At 46.1% G+C, this 12,159-nt stretch overlaps 1 long non-coding RNA gene across 4 annotated transcripts; it reads right to left on the bottom strand.

The window, feature by feature from the left end:
• LOC110398267 lies at window positions 618-6,137 on the bottom strand. 4 transcript variants are annotated; one of them, XR_002438292.1, is made up of 4 exons: window positions 5,997-6,137; window positions 5,784-5,873; window positions 2,976-3,083; window positions 618-2,537 (listed from the first exon to the last, which is right to left on the bottom strand). It is a non-coding gene; the product is annotated as an uncharacterized LOC110398267 (long non-coding RNA). The 4 variants fall into 4 exon arrangements; XR_002438291.1 differs by having other exon boundaries at window positions 618-2,477; XR_002438293.1 differs by having other exon boundaries at window positions 618-2,423.

The following is a 12,159-nucleotide window of genomic DNA, read 5'->3' as shown; positions in this document are numbered from 1 at the left end:
TGACAGAAAATGGCCTCACAATCACATCTGCCGGCTCTCAGCACCTGTGAGTGCATCCTATCACAGCTCCCAGACTTACAAATGTCCATTTTGTTTAAATATTCCTTGACCTGATCCTCTTCCACCAAGGGTACAAAATTTCTGCATTTATTCCTGTAGGCTACTTAGGTTTAGGTAGTGTATCCTCCCTTGAGCCACTATGCTTTTCCAGGTAAGCTACAGGCTTCATTTGTATTTATATGTATATTAATATATATTATTATATATATTTATATGTTACAAAACACTAATACTTCTTGAAACAGAGATGTGAAGTTTAAGGAGCGAGCCGTGTTGGCTTTTATCTTACTACAAATATATTGCTTGCTTTTCCCATTGAAAAACAATTTACATCAACCAACTAAGAGGTTTTCTGAAGATGGTGCTGTGAAATAGCTTTGTTATTATCTTATGATGGATGTTACTGTGGTCATAGGGAAGTGCTTTAACTTGGAACGTTCCCTGCCAAAGCCACTCAGTGTCACCTTTTCCTGACCTCTTTAACTATTTTGCTATCCCTTGGCTAAGTACTCCATCCCCACTAGTGTCAGCAGTTTGCTGGACGAAATAACAAAAAATTGTGAAAGAAAAAAGCATAGACAACTGGTTCCCAAAGCAGAACTTGATCTAGCACCCTGACTGAGCTGTAGGCATCCCTGTTCATTACAGGAGAGTTATTCCAGATGGCCTTTAAGGGTCCCCTCCAACTCAAACCATTCCATGATGCAGAAGGCTCCAGAGTGCTGCATTCTCCATGGCTCTAGTGCAATTTGGCACCTCCATTGGTGACCTGTATAAATACAGACTTTGCTTATCAGATGTGTATATGGCACTAGCTGGGGCTGGGCAGGAAAGGGCCTATCAGAAGACTGGAAGAGAATCTGAAACAAACTGCAAATTTGGAGAGACAGACTGGAAAAATAGGATGCCGCTTGGGCACGAACACAATGACCCATGCCTAGGTGAGGTTAACCAGCCTAAAACAGAAGGCTAGCTAGGGACAGGGAGAGGGAAGGGAGCTGGAGTTTGCAAGGAGTCACGTTGTGAATGTGAGTCAGCAATGTTCTGCTGTCCTGGGATGTATAAACAAAGTAAAGCTCTGCAAGACATGTAAGCAGTTCTTCCGTTCTGGTAGTCGTATTAGCTGACACGTTGAGCACTGAGTGTTGCAGTGTGCTTGCAAACAGAGACGGAAAGGAAAATGAAAGAAAATCTATATGAGTAATAAAATGTAGTCCGTCATGAGCAAGGAGAAGAAGAGGTAGTTTAGTCTAGGAAAGAGAAAGGCAGTCTGACTTTTGGCATTTCCTTTCGTTTGGATGGTTGACCCTGCAATCCTGCCAATCCCCTTTTAGCATAGCTTTTGTTTCATTTCTGATGTCAGTGTTGCTCCAGTTTAACAAAGCAACTCCAAGAAATACAGAAACTCCATCCTGTGACATCACATTGGCTTTCCTATATCTCATCGTGGGGCCACAGGCTGGCTGTAGGAATCACAAAAATATGCCTGGTAAGGTCTGTGAGAGGTCACTTGGCTTTGCCTCCTTCTGGAGAAAGGACCATCTGCACACAGGAGGCCTCACAGGTGTTTGGATAATCTATTTTTAAAAACCACTGGGACTTGGAGTTCAGCACTGACATTCATACATTAGGAGAGACTCTTCCCTCTTCAGCTGGGTGGGTTTTTTTTTGTGTTTGTTTTTCTTTTTCTCTCCCATAAAACCAACCACCTCAGTTTTTAAGTTTTCTAAACACTTTTTTTTCCCCACCTCGTCTTAGTGTGCAGCATTAATTTCTGACTTCATCAGCTTGCCTCTGTGCAAGTTACTAGCTGCATTCCAGATGCTGTTAAGAGTCATCCCACTGACAACCTCCAAAGACAGCTCTAGTAAGGCATGCACCTTTCACATCTTGTCTGAAGCCAACACCGAGTGGTGCAAGTTGCCTGCATGTAGGCAACAAAATCCTCCATCCAAGCAGATGTTTCCAAAGCATCCTTTTGAGTAAGGGTGGGATGCTGAGCTTTCTCCTCCATCGTGCATAAAGGGAAGTGTGGCCCAGTGGCCAAAATCACTTCAAAACCTTGGTGGAAGATACTACTGGCTGCAAGCCTGGCTTTCTCCAGAGTCGTGAAACTGTGGGGAATTCCCAGACTCTTCCCCAACATTGCACAAGCATCACTTCGTAAGGAGCACTTTTTGCCTCCGGTGAAGCCAGGATGTTTGCATTTTGGATTCCTAAGAATCTACAAGTGACTTAAATCTTCAGAAGTTGCCATCGTGCGTACAAAGCATCCGAATTCTTCCCCCACTCGCTCGTGTTCCAGGGTGACTCATCTGACACAAGGCAGCTGGTCTTTGTGCTTCCAAAACCTGGTGGTTATCCTGGTGAGGAGTTTTATTTCCACAGATACAGGTGGAAAGAAAACTTTATTTTTCCTAAGGCAATAAATAAATAAACAAATCCACAATTTCTTCTTATTGATCCATTATACTGCACTGAAAGGCCGAAAGCAAAAAAAAAAAAAAGCAGATCTATATCATCATGTGAATTATTATAAGACGATTTCTGACCAAATATATTGCCTGTTTGTTTTTTCAGATTACCTGGGTGTGGGCTGATGACCTTGCTCCAGACTTAACACTAGTTCAGCTTTCTTGAGAGTGGGCTGCCTTGCAAAATGGTTTGACAAGAGAAAGAGCAGTGCCCTTCTTCAGCAGAGGTGCTATGTATGGTCAGAGCACACAGAATTTTGGCAAAGAGAAAAAGGTTTCCTAGTTGTTAAGGTTACCCTCTACAGTGACACAAAGCAGAGATGAACATCCCATCCGAATCCATCTCTTTGCTGAGCGTGACAAGATACATAGAGCAACAAGGCAACGGTTACTTGCATTACATACGAGATTGCTTTATGATAACAAATTTGAGTATTTTACCTTAGAATTTCTTACACAGCTGAAAAGTATAAGTCCTTCTACGTTATCCACTCACACATCTATTTAGGATGAGCTCTCACTTGGTGAAGGTCTATATTTCTCCATTATCTGAAAAAGAGTTTAGAGTCACTGTTGTAGGCATCTATCTTGCAACATCTAAGCTTACTACTCCCCACTGTAGCCTTTATTTAAATAAACTGGGTCTGAGAGTCATGAGATGGGAGGATTATTTGTACCAATGGCTACAGTTTTCCATGATTATTTTGTTTCCGGATTACTATATTTGTCTTTCAAATGTTTATTCCTTTGCCCTATGACAAGAAGAGACAAAACACAAGCTGTACGTTTAGTCAGCCTGAAAACCATGAAGAGGGAAGGCAGGGTTTAGCAGTGAGGCAATTTGAATCTGAAGATGGAGTCTGGTGGTGCTAAGCAGCAGCTCACAGGCAGACATGGTGTTGGAAGTGACCATTTCATTCACTTTTTTGTTGTTGTTCCCAAACCAATAGCATTAACTGCACTGTTTCCCCTGGTTTACATTATAGGGAAGAACTTTATTTTGTGGGATTTTTCTTTGTTTCCCTTTGGTGCTTTATCTCTTAGTATTGGGAAAGCAAGGGAGGAGAGGAAGATTATCAGTGAGGAAAAGAGACAAGGGAATTACAAGTTACACTGTTTGTGCAGATAGCCTATGCCTTGCTCTACACAGGGCAGTGTGATAGTGCAATCAGATATTTCATTCTGGGATGTGTTTTTCTCTTGCCTTAACCAATCTTTACATGAACTGAAGCTTAACCAGGGTCTTTTAGCTGGTTTTGTCCAGTTCTACTGGTAATCTGCACAGAGAAGTGCAGTAAGAACAGAAGAGACGAGTGGGATCCTCCTGTTTAGCTGCAGCTTCGTGCTCCCTCCCCAAGAGCAGTGCACCTCTGTGCTTTGCTGCTCTTTTCCTATGGCATCTCATCCACACATGGGCTATTTTCCATGAGGGAAAAAAGCAAAATCTGTAAGCAAGTTGGAACTAGCGGCAACAATCTCAAAGCAAGGGAAGGTGTGGGTGTTGCTCAGGTATCCTCAACCTCTGCTATTCTCTCCAGCTCCAGGAGCAAGCTCACTCCTGGTTTACCTGTTTTGGAGTTTAAGAAGGGAACTCTTCTTGGTTGTCTTAGATACAGACTTTAGGATGAGAATCATAGAATGGTTTGAGTTGGATGGGACCTTTAAAGGTCACCTGGTCCAACTCCTCTGCTGTGAATGGGGACACCCACAGCTCCATCATGGTGCCCCTGAGCTAAATACCCTCTCATGATGTCTCTCTCCCCTCACTTACTCAAGAAACCTGTCTAGAAGGTGGGCTTTGGTTAGGCACACACCTTGGTGAAGGGTTGATGTAGGTTTCAGCATCCTACATCACTCAGAGATCTCAAATGCCGAAGAGTGATAAGGGAAACATCTCTCAAGCTGTTCCCTATGGCCTGTGTTCATCGTCATCGCTGTAGGGTCAAGGGTACAATGGAGAACTCCTATGAAACAACCAAAATGGGGGCTGCCAGCCTGGCAAATGCCTCATTGCATCCTGCTAGGCCTCTTGCACCTGTATAAATTGCATTTGAGAATAGGGGAGAAGCTATTTGGTGTTGCCCAGAATCCTTTAAGCACAACCACAAGGGGTCCTGAGGCAGCTGAACAGGATCCCAGCACTTTTCCTTGGATTTCAAGGTCAGGTAGGATAGGGCTCTGAGCACCTGATGGAGCTGTGGGTGTCCCTGTTCACTGCAGGGGAGCTGGACCAGATGGCCTTTAAACATCCCTTCCAACTCAAACGATTCTATGATTTCCAGCCCCTCTGACCTGCAGAAAATCTCTTGAGGAAGCTCTGCTGGAGGGGAGGGTCCTGATAAGAGGGTGATGGGGAATTAAGGGAAGCCAGGCTGGCTCACACCCCCTGCTCCTCTTATGCACTTGGCTGCATGGCAGAGGAGAACCTTAGGTCAGTCCTGCCTCTCCAGTTCAGTGGGACACAGAGTCTCATCCACAGGGAGTACTCAGCCCCCCCATCTCTTAGTGGGTGGCTGAGATTTTCAGGATCATGGATGATTATTCTATTTGTTTTGCCCCTGTCAAAGAAGGAAACGGGTCGGCTTCTGCCAAGTAATTTTACACCTAAGTATTTCCTTCTGTTTGTCTTAAAAACAGCTTTAGTATGGATGTTACCTCCGGGTCGTGGGGTCACCGGGGGATTGGCAGAGGCTTTTCTGGGTTTCTCAGAGCGCAGTGCACTCCTGGAGGCCTGTTCCTAATTGTCAGACAGAGGCAAGGGAGTATGGAGCCAGCCCAAAACATGCAGCACCTCTGAGCAGGGCTTTGTCCCTTACACAAGGTATGTAACTAACCAGGCGTGCTGGGTGCCTTGCTGCAGGGACATGGAGAGAAGCCATGTATGTGTGCACACACATAGCAGGTCATTTTTCACTTTTCAGAACATAAGCTCTTGTGCACGGAATCGCACACAAGGGGGTAGTGAAACCATCCAGCCCAACAATGCCGCCTTTCACTGTGTTGCAAGATAAAGGATCACTCCTTCCTGCCTGTCTATTTAAAGAGGGTTTTGTGCTGCTGAGAGGTGCTGGATGGATGGGTAGCGAGAGGTACATTTTGTTTATTCATAGCAGGAACACCACATGGGTCCCCAAAACCTTGTGGGGAAGGTAGAGCTCATTCTGAGTCTCACTGCTACCTGAGCTTTCATAGAATCATAGAATATCCCAAGTTGGAAGGGGTCCATAACTATCACCAAGTCCAACTCACCTGCATAGTCAGATTCCTGGAGTCATGTGCAGCCTCTAAATGCCATCTGAGCTTGACCAAGATCTTATGTGGGCGTGTGATCATGCAACTCTGCAATTGATGGATGTAACACAGCAATGACAGCAGATTAGCAAGGTCCCAGGCTGCAGCAAGTGAGGGTTTGCTCAAATGCAACAGCCATAGGCACAAAAATAAAGGAAAGAAACTGCTTACCTTCAAAAGACCTCTAGTATGCAGGGACATCCAGCAAGTTACTCTTCCTTCCACTGCCAGCTCTTAAATGAGGTCTGGGAAGGGGTGGATCCTGGCTCCACTTCTTCCAGCCACTCAGGTACATTGCATGCACCTGAGCTCCCCTGGCTTGGCCCTGCCTTCCCACCAGGTGCTCCATCACTGGTTCAAGCTGTGACTTAGCATTTTCACTACAATGGGCTAAAGATCAAGGGTACAATTTCACATTAGTTAGAGATACAGGATGCGAGAGACGAGTGTCGGGAGAAAGTGGGTATCGTGTGCTGCATCAAGTTTACTTTGCACCACTGACCAAGCAGCCTTGCTGGCTGTAAGTGTGTTAATGGATCAGCCCTTGCAGAGAAGGGCACTCCTTGGCTTTCCCTTCAATGGCACTCACTGACCTTCTGTCTTGCATAAGGAAGATTTTGTATTTTTTTACTTATTGGTTCAAACTGAATATCAGTTTGATATATATCATTCAATACTGAAATCTCAGTATACTCCATAAAACGCTGGCCACAACCCCTGAAGAGCCTGATGAAACAGAGCAAGACCCCACAGCCAGGCAGTGTCCACCTTGTCAACACAACAGTCTTCAAGCAAATCCTTAATGTCATGGGGAATCCAGAGAGATGATAGGGTGTTGAGATGAGATGTGTGTGGCCACTTTTCAAGTAATGAAGTAAAGAATGAACTCTCATTGAATGTGATCTGAATACAGCCCAAGGAAAAATATTATAGATGAGGTCTTCCTGCCCAAAGTGCTGCAAGGATCACTGGGCTAAGTCATGGCTGTGGCTCTTCTGTCTCTCACCTATTCCTTATGAACACTTAGGGAGTTCTGATCAATATCAGGTGTTTAGTGATGTAACGCATGAGCAAGTGTGCTTGCAGGAAATAATCCCCACTGTGAAGAACTGCTGTCTAAAGAGATAAAGAAGGATGAGAAATAAGTCTAATGAAAAGTGATGCTATGACAGTGACAGATTCAAGAAGCCCCTTCTCCAAGTCCCAGTCCAGCACTTCATCCAGCAGAGGTGTCTATGGAGCAGGTATTTTCTGTTCTTTCTGCTGCCTGATGCTGGAAGATGGCAAGATTTCAATTTGTTTTGATAATCACATTCCTCCTCTGAATGCACTGTGGCCCAGGAGGAGAGGCAGAAGGTGTCATGTACAACCTTGAAGGACAGGGAGATTAATGTAACAAACCATCTCTGCTGTCCATGGCTGTTATCAGACTCCTTGGAATACTTGCAAACTGTGATTCCTGGGTTCTGTGCTGCCAGCAAGGTTTTTCTGTTAGTCTGTTTTTTTGTTAGTTTTTTTTTTTTTTTTGCCCACAAATGTGCTGGAACCTCTTGAAGAGAAAGGATCTGATTGGAGGAAGCAGCCAAAAGAGTTTATTTACTAGCAGGAGCGATTTCCTGAATGCCAAAGCTGAAAACTAATGCTCTAGAAGCTCCTTGTGACTTGCCCACATGTATATGAATTGCCCCATGAGTGGAGACTGAAAAGGGTAGTACTCTTCAATTTGTCTAAAAGGATTCTGTAGTCGGTATAATTAAGCTTTTGGAAAAAGTAAATCAGTCAGCCGAATGCAGAATTCTCTTCACCAAATCCCATAATACTAGAACTAGAAGGCACTCAACAGAACTAGCGGATAGTTAAAAAAAGAGAATAAATGTGTTTTTGCGCTGAGGGCAATGAATGACTGGAAATCACAGAATCATAGGGGTTGGAAGAGGCCTCTGGAGATCATCCACTCCAGCCCCTGGCTGCTGCAGGAGGGCGATGGCATCACCAAAGGATCAGACAAACTGATGGACACAGGAATAACAGAATTCTGAAGGGACCAGCCAGGGATGGGCTCTGACCTCCCCAGAGCAGCAGTGGTTGCTGGGGGATCAGGGAGCTGTGGATTTGCAGAAGATGGCTCAAAGCAGCCCCTGCCTCTGCCCATGGGCCAGCTGAATCACAGAATCATTAAGACTGGAAACACCTGCTAGGGTAATTAAGTCCAAGCCCAATCCATCCCACCATGCCCACTGACCACGTCCCTCAGTGCCACATCTCCATGGTTCTAGAACACCTCCAGGGACGGTGACCCACCGCTCCCTGGGCAGCTGTGCCAGTGTCTGACCACTCTTTGGAGAAGAAATTGTTCCTAGTATCCAACCTGACCCTCCCCTGGCACAACTTGAGGCCATCACCTCTCATCCTATCGCTGTTACCTACGAGCAGAGGCTGACGCCCAACCTCCTTTCAGGGAGCAGCAGAGAGCAATGAGGTCTCCCCTGATCCTCCTCTTCTCCAGACTGATCAGTCCAGGTCTGACCGCACAGAGCATCTCTTTGCTCTCTGGGACAAACTCAGAGCAACATGCAGATCTCAGAGTCCTGCCTATTGGAGCGCAATGCCACCAAAAGACCCCCCTGGCAGCCTCTCAGATGCATTTGCACTGCTCCTTTCACCATATTTTCCATGCAGGACCTGTGTTCAGGTGCATATACTCACACCTGTGCGGGCACAGCGTGATGACACTCATGCTGAAGATGGGCACTGAAGTCCCAAGTCAGCTCCCATTGTGGGTAGGCACTGAGTTCCTCTCAATAAGACTAAGTGAAGAGCTGGGGGCCATACACAAAATCTTTAGTGGGGAATATGACTAAAAACCCATCTTCTCGCTTCCCAGCCTTGAATTACATTTATGCACCGCTTTGAATGCTAATACCAAAAAAACATTAATCTGCTCCTGGAGAGCCCAGCCTCCCTCCAACATTGTGGAAGGAGTCTAGCAGGAGAAGCCTGAATCTGCTCCCTGTAAATCTGGAAATAAACCCCCAAAAAATCTGTGGACTGAGACACACCAGAAAGCAGCCTCTGGCTCGGAAAGCAAATTCTTCAGCAGCAGCTGTTGCATCACTATAGGAAAAGGAGGAAAACAAACGGCTTGGTGCCTATAAACAAGGGCCATTGTTAAATGTACTTGAGGATTTTCGTGGAGACAGCATCGAATTTCAGGCTTCCTGCTACTAAGTAAACGCGCTCTGATATGTGGAGGCTGCTCCTGTCTCTGAGTTTGCAAAAAGAGGAATTGTTAGTATGTCAAAAATGTAACAATCATCTTCCTTCGCCGCAGTATCTGAACTTCATTTTGCCTTGAGCTAGGCAAACCCAAGAGAAACACAGATGCAAACTCCAAGGCGTGGAGAATTGCTTTTTCCAGGCTGAAATTCACCCAGCTCCAGTTCACCTGTGCTATTTTGGCCAAAATCAGGGTGTGCTGGGGTGAGAAGGTTTTTAAATAGGGCTGTGAATTTCCCCACTGGATGTGAATGGGTGCTGGTCTAGGAGTGGGGAATAAAACACAGCACACCCTTCTGGATCCACACTTAGTGCTGGGCCTGACTGTACCAGAGCAGCCTTTGTTCCCAGGCAGGCAATGGGTTGGAAGCCCCCCATGGTAGTGGGGCTGGAACCAGATGATCTTTAAGGTCCCCTGGCCATTCTACGACTCATTCCATTCTAAGAGTGGAGTGTTTCTAGCCACGATTAAAACTAAATGGGATCTACCCACCTGCTCCTCTGACTTCCCCCATTCTACACTTGCATTTCGCTGTTTGGCATGAACATTGTGACCGTCCTTGTATGTTTTCAGCATCACAGAAGTAAAGTTTCTGCACCAGTGAGCAGGGCTGAAGAGGGAACATTAGATTTCAGAAGAGCAGGAAGAGGGGAAAGGAAGGGCTGCACAATTTGATGCCATTCTTCACTCTGATCCTCTCTGTAGAGAGGATGCCTTCACATGTTCACTAAAGACCTGCTAACCTGGAGGTGGGCATCCCACTGTAACAGCGCTGATTTGCTTTGCTCTCTTCTCACCTTCTCAAGATGCTTTATATAAAACTTGGCAAAACAAACAAACAAACAAACAAACCCTTGATATGACAAAAGAATCAGCTGATGGATATTTGACATTGTTTCCAGTCTTCCTATAGATTCATGTAGCTCCGGATCCAGAATGAATGGATTCATACAGATTTGGAACACAAAGTGAATTAACGTTTATCTGATAGTTCCATCAACACTCATGTGAGCCCATGTGGCAGAAGTCACCTCCATCTGTAACGTGATGGATTGAAATCCATCTCTCTATTTTCAGACAATCCGCTGCTGCCCATCCCCAGGTCTGCACCTTTTCCTTATTAAAGGTAAATTAAAAGTAAGACTTTGCTAGGGTAAGAAGTTTTCTCAGTCTAAGGCAGTTTTTTATTTTTCTCCCTGAGGAAAGTGAGAAAGGCATGTGGTCATTCTGAACAGCTCTGGAATAAAGAGACATTTGAATTGTATCTCCTGCAGAGAGTGGTAATATTTCCTGATGCTGTATAGAGCTGACACGACCTTCAGCATCTCCTCTCCCATTGTTTCATAGCTGGGTTCAGTGGACTGGTGATGGTTTACCCTCAGCTCTCACCTGCTGCCTGGTGGTACAGTGAAGTTCTGTATTTTCTATTTAAAGAGGTCACCAGAAAACCAGGGGATAAATGAGATGGGAGCAGACCTCTGGAGGTGCCTATTCCAAGTCCCAGACAGAAACAAGTCCCCCAGCTTTGGTGTCATCCAGAATTTTGCTAGGGTGCAGTCTGTCCCATCGTCTGTGTGATGAGCTAACGTGGAAAAAATAAGAGCCACAGCGTTCCTCTGCCAAATTGCAGGGATCTCTTTCAGGGTTCTAAGCTAAGAACTAAACCAGTGTGGCCAGAAATGGGGACGTGGTTTATTCACATTGCTATTTTCCGTGAAACAATGTTAATGCCTCAGAGGCACACTGGAACCACCAAATAAAATGTTTTTTTGGGTTTTTTTTTGTGCCTTGTCACGATGGCCCTTGTGTTTGTCTCACAGCCTAAACAGACAAGGAAGGCTCCTGGGAAGGCATTTGCCAAGAAGGCCATTTGGGCTGCAGCACACCCTGACCACCCAGCGCGCTCTGTGAGCAGGAGGAACCGGAGATGTTTGTCCCTCCATGGAGAAGCACTGCTGGGATGGGGAGCAGAACAACGCTGTAGTAACTTGAAGGTAACTGCAACCTCCCCACGTTGATATTGAGGTCTTCTGGGAGGCACAGTGGGACGAACAGCATTGTTCTGGGGAAAAACACTTTAGAAACCCAAGGGCCTGGATTCTGGGGACATCAAGTCACATCTCTTGGCCAATGCTACTACACCATTACCCCAGATAAGAATGCCCCTGCTGGCAGATGATGCAGATCCCCTCTTCCCCTCACTCTTCCTCAAACCCCATCCCTGGAAACTGGGCCTGACCTTGCTTAGCTGGATGAATCTTAACACAAGCATCTGAGGGCTTAAAGCAAGACAAAAGCAGTTCCTGTAAAATCTGTCAGGACTGATCGAAACCATATTGGCCGCTGCAACTTGAAAGGCCCTAATCTCCTAGGGACAGAGCGATGGAGGGTTGCAGGATTCTTAGAGCGCTTATCTGCCTTCACAGCCTGCATCTGGGTGGATTTAACCTCGATCCTGCCTGTGGAAGCAGCCACTGGACGTGTGCAGCCCATCTCTGGATCAGGGGGAGGGGAGGTTACGTTCCTGGTTGTCTTGAAAGGAGACATCAATCATCCCCTCAAGAAAACACTCTCCGAATCTAAACAGCATCCGTAGCAGCTGCTCGAGCCCTCATCCATTATCCCCCCCACGCACAGAGATCCTCTCGTATTAGAAAAAGAAGGGGGGGAAAAAAAAAAAAGAAAAGAAAAGAAAAAAGAAAGAGAAAGAAAAGCCCTACCCAAACCCGAAGTTCTGAAAGTTCACTCGGAAGACGCGTTCAGGCTCATGAGACATCGGTGGCACACGGCCAGCGTTGGGGTGACCTGCAGGCTGCTCCCCCAATGGGACTCGGATTACACCGACCACCTCGCTCCTTCCAGGCAGGACCATTAGCTCTCGACCCTATCGATCATCCCCAACTTTTGGATCCTGCACTGCCGCCGGCCCCACGTGTCCCTCCTTCTCCCCCCGGCCGCCCCTCACGACGTCGTGCCCCAGCTCCAAGCCTCCCTCTTCCAGGCACTGAGCTCATCCCTCTTTCATTACACGGTTTTGTTTTTCCTTTTTTTTTTTTT

This window comes from Numida meleagris, chromosome 4, assembly GCF_002078875.1.
Source record: "Numida meleagris isolate 19003 breed g44 Domestic line chromosome 4, NumMel1.0, whole genome shotgun sequence".
Classification (NCBI taxonomy): Eukaryota; Metazoa; Chordata; class Aves; order Galliformes; family Numididae; genus Numida; species Numida meleagris.
The sequence above is the reverse complement of the archived record's forward strand: the minus strand, read 5'-3'. Positions and strand labels throughout refer to the sequence as shown.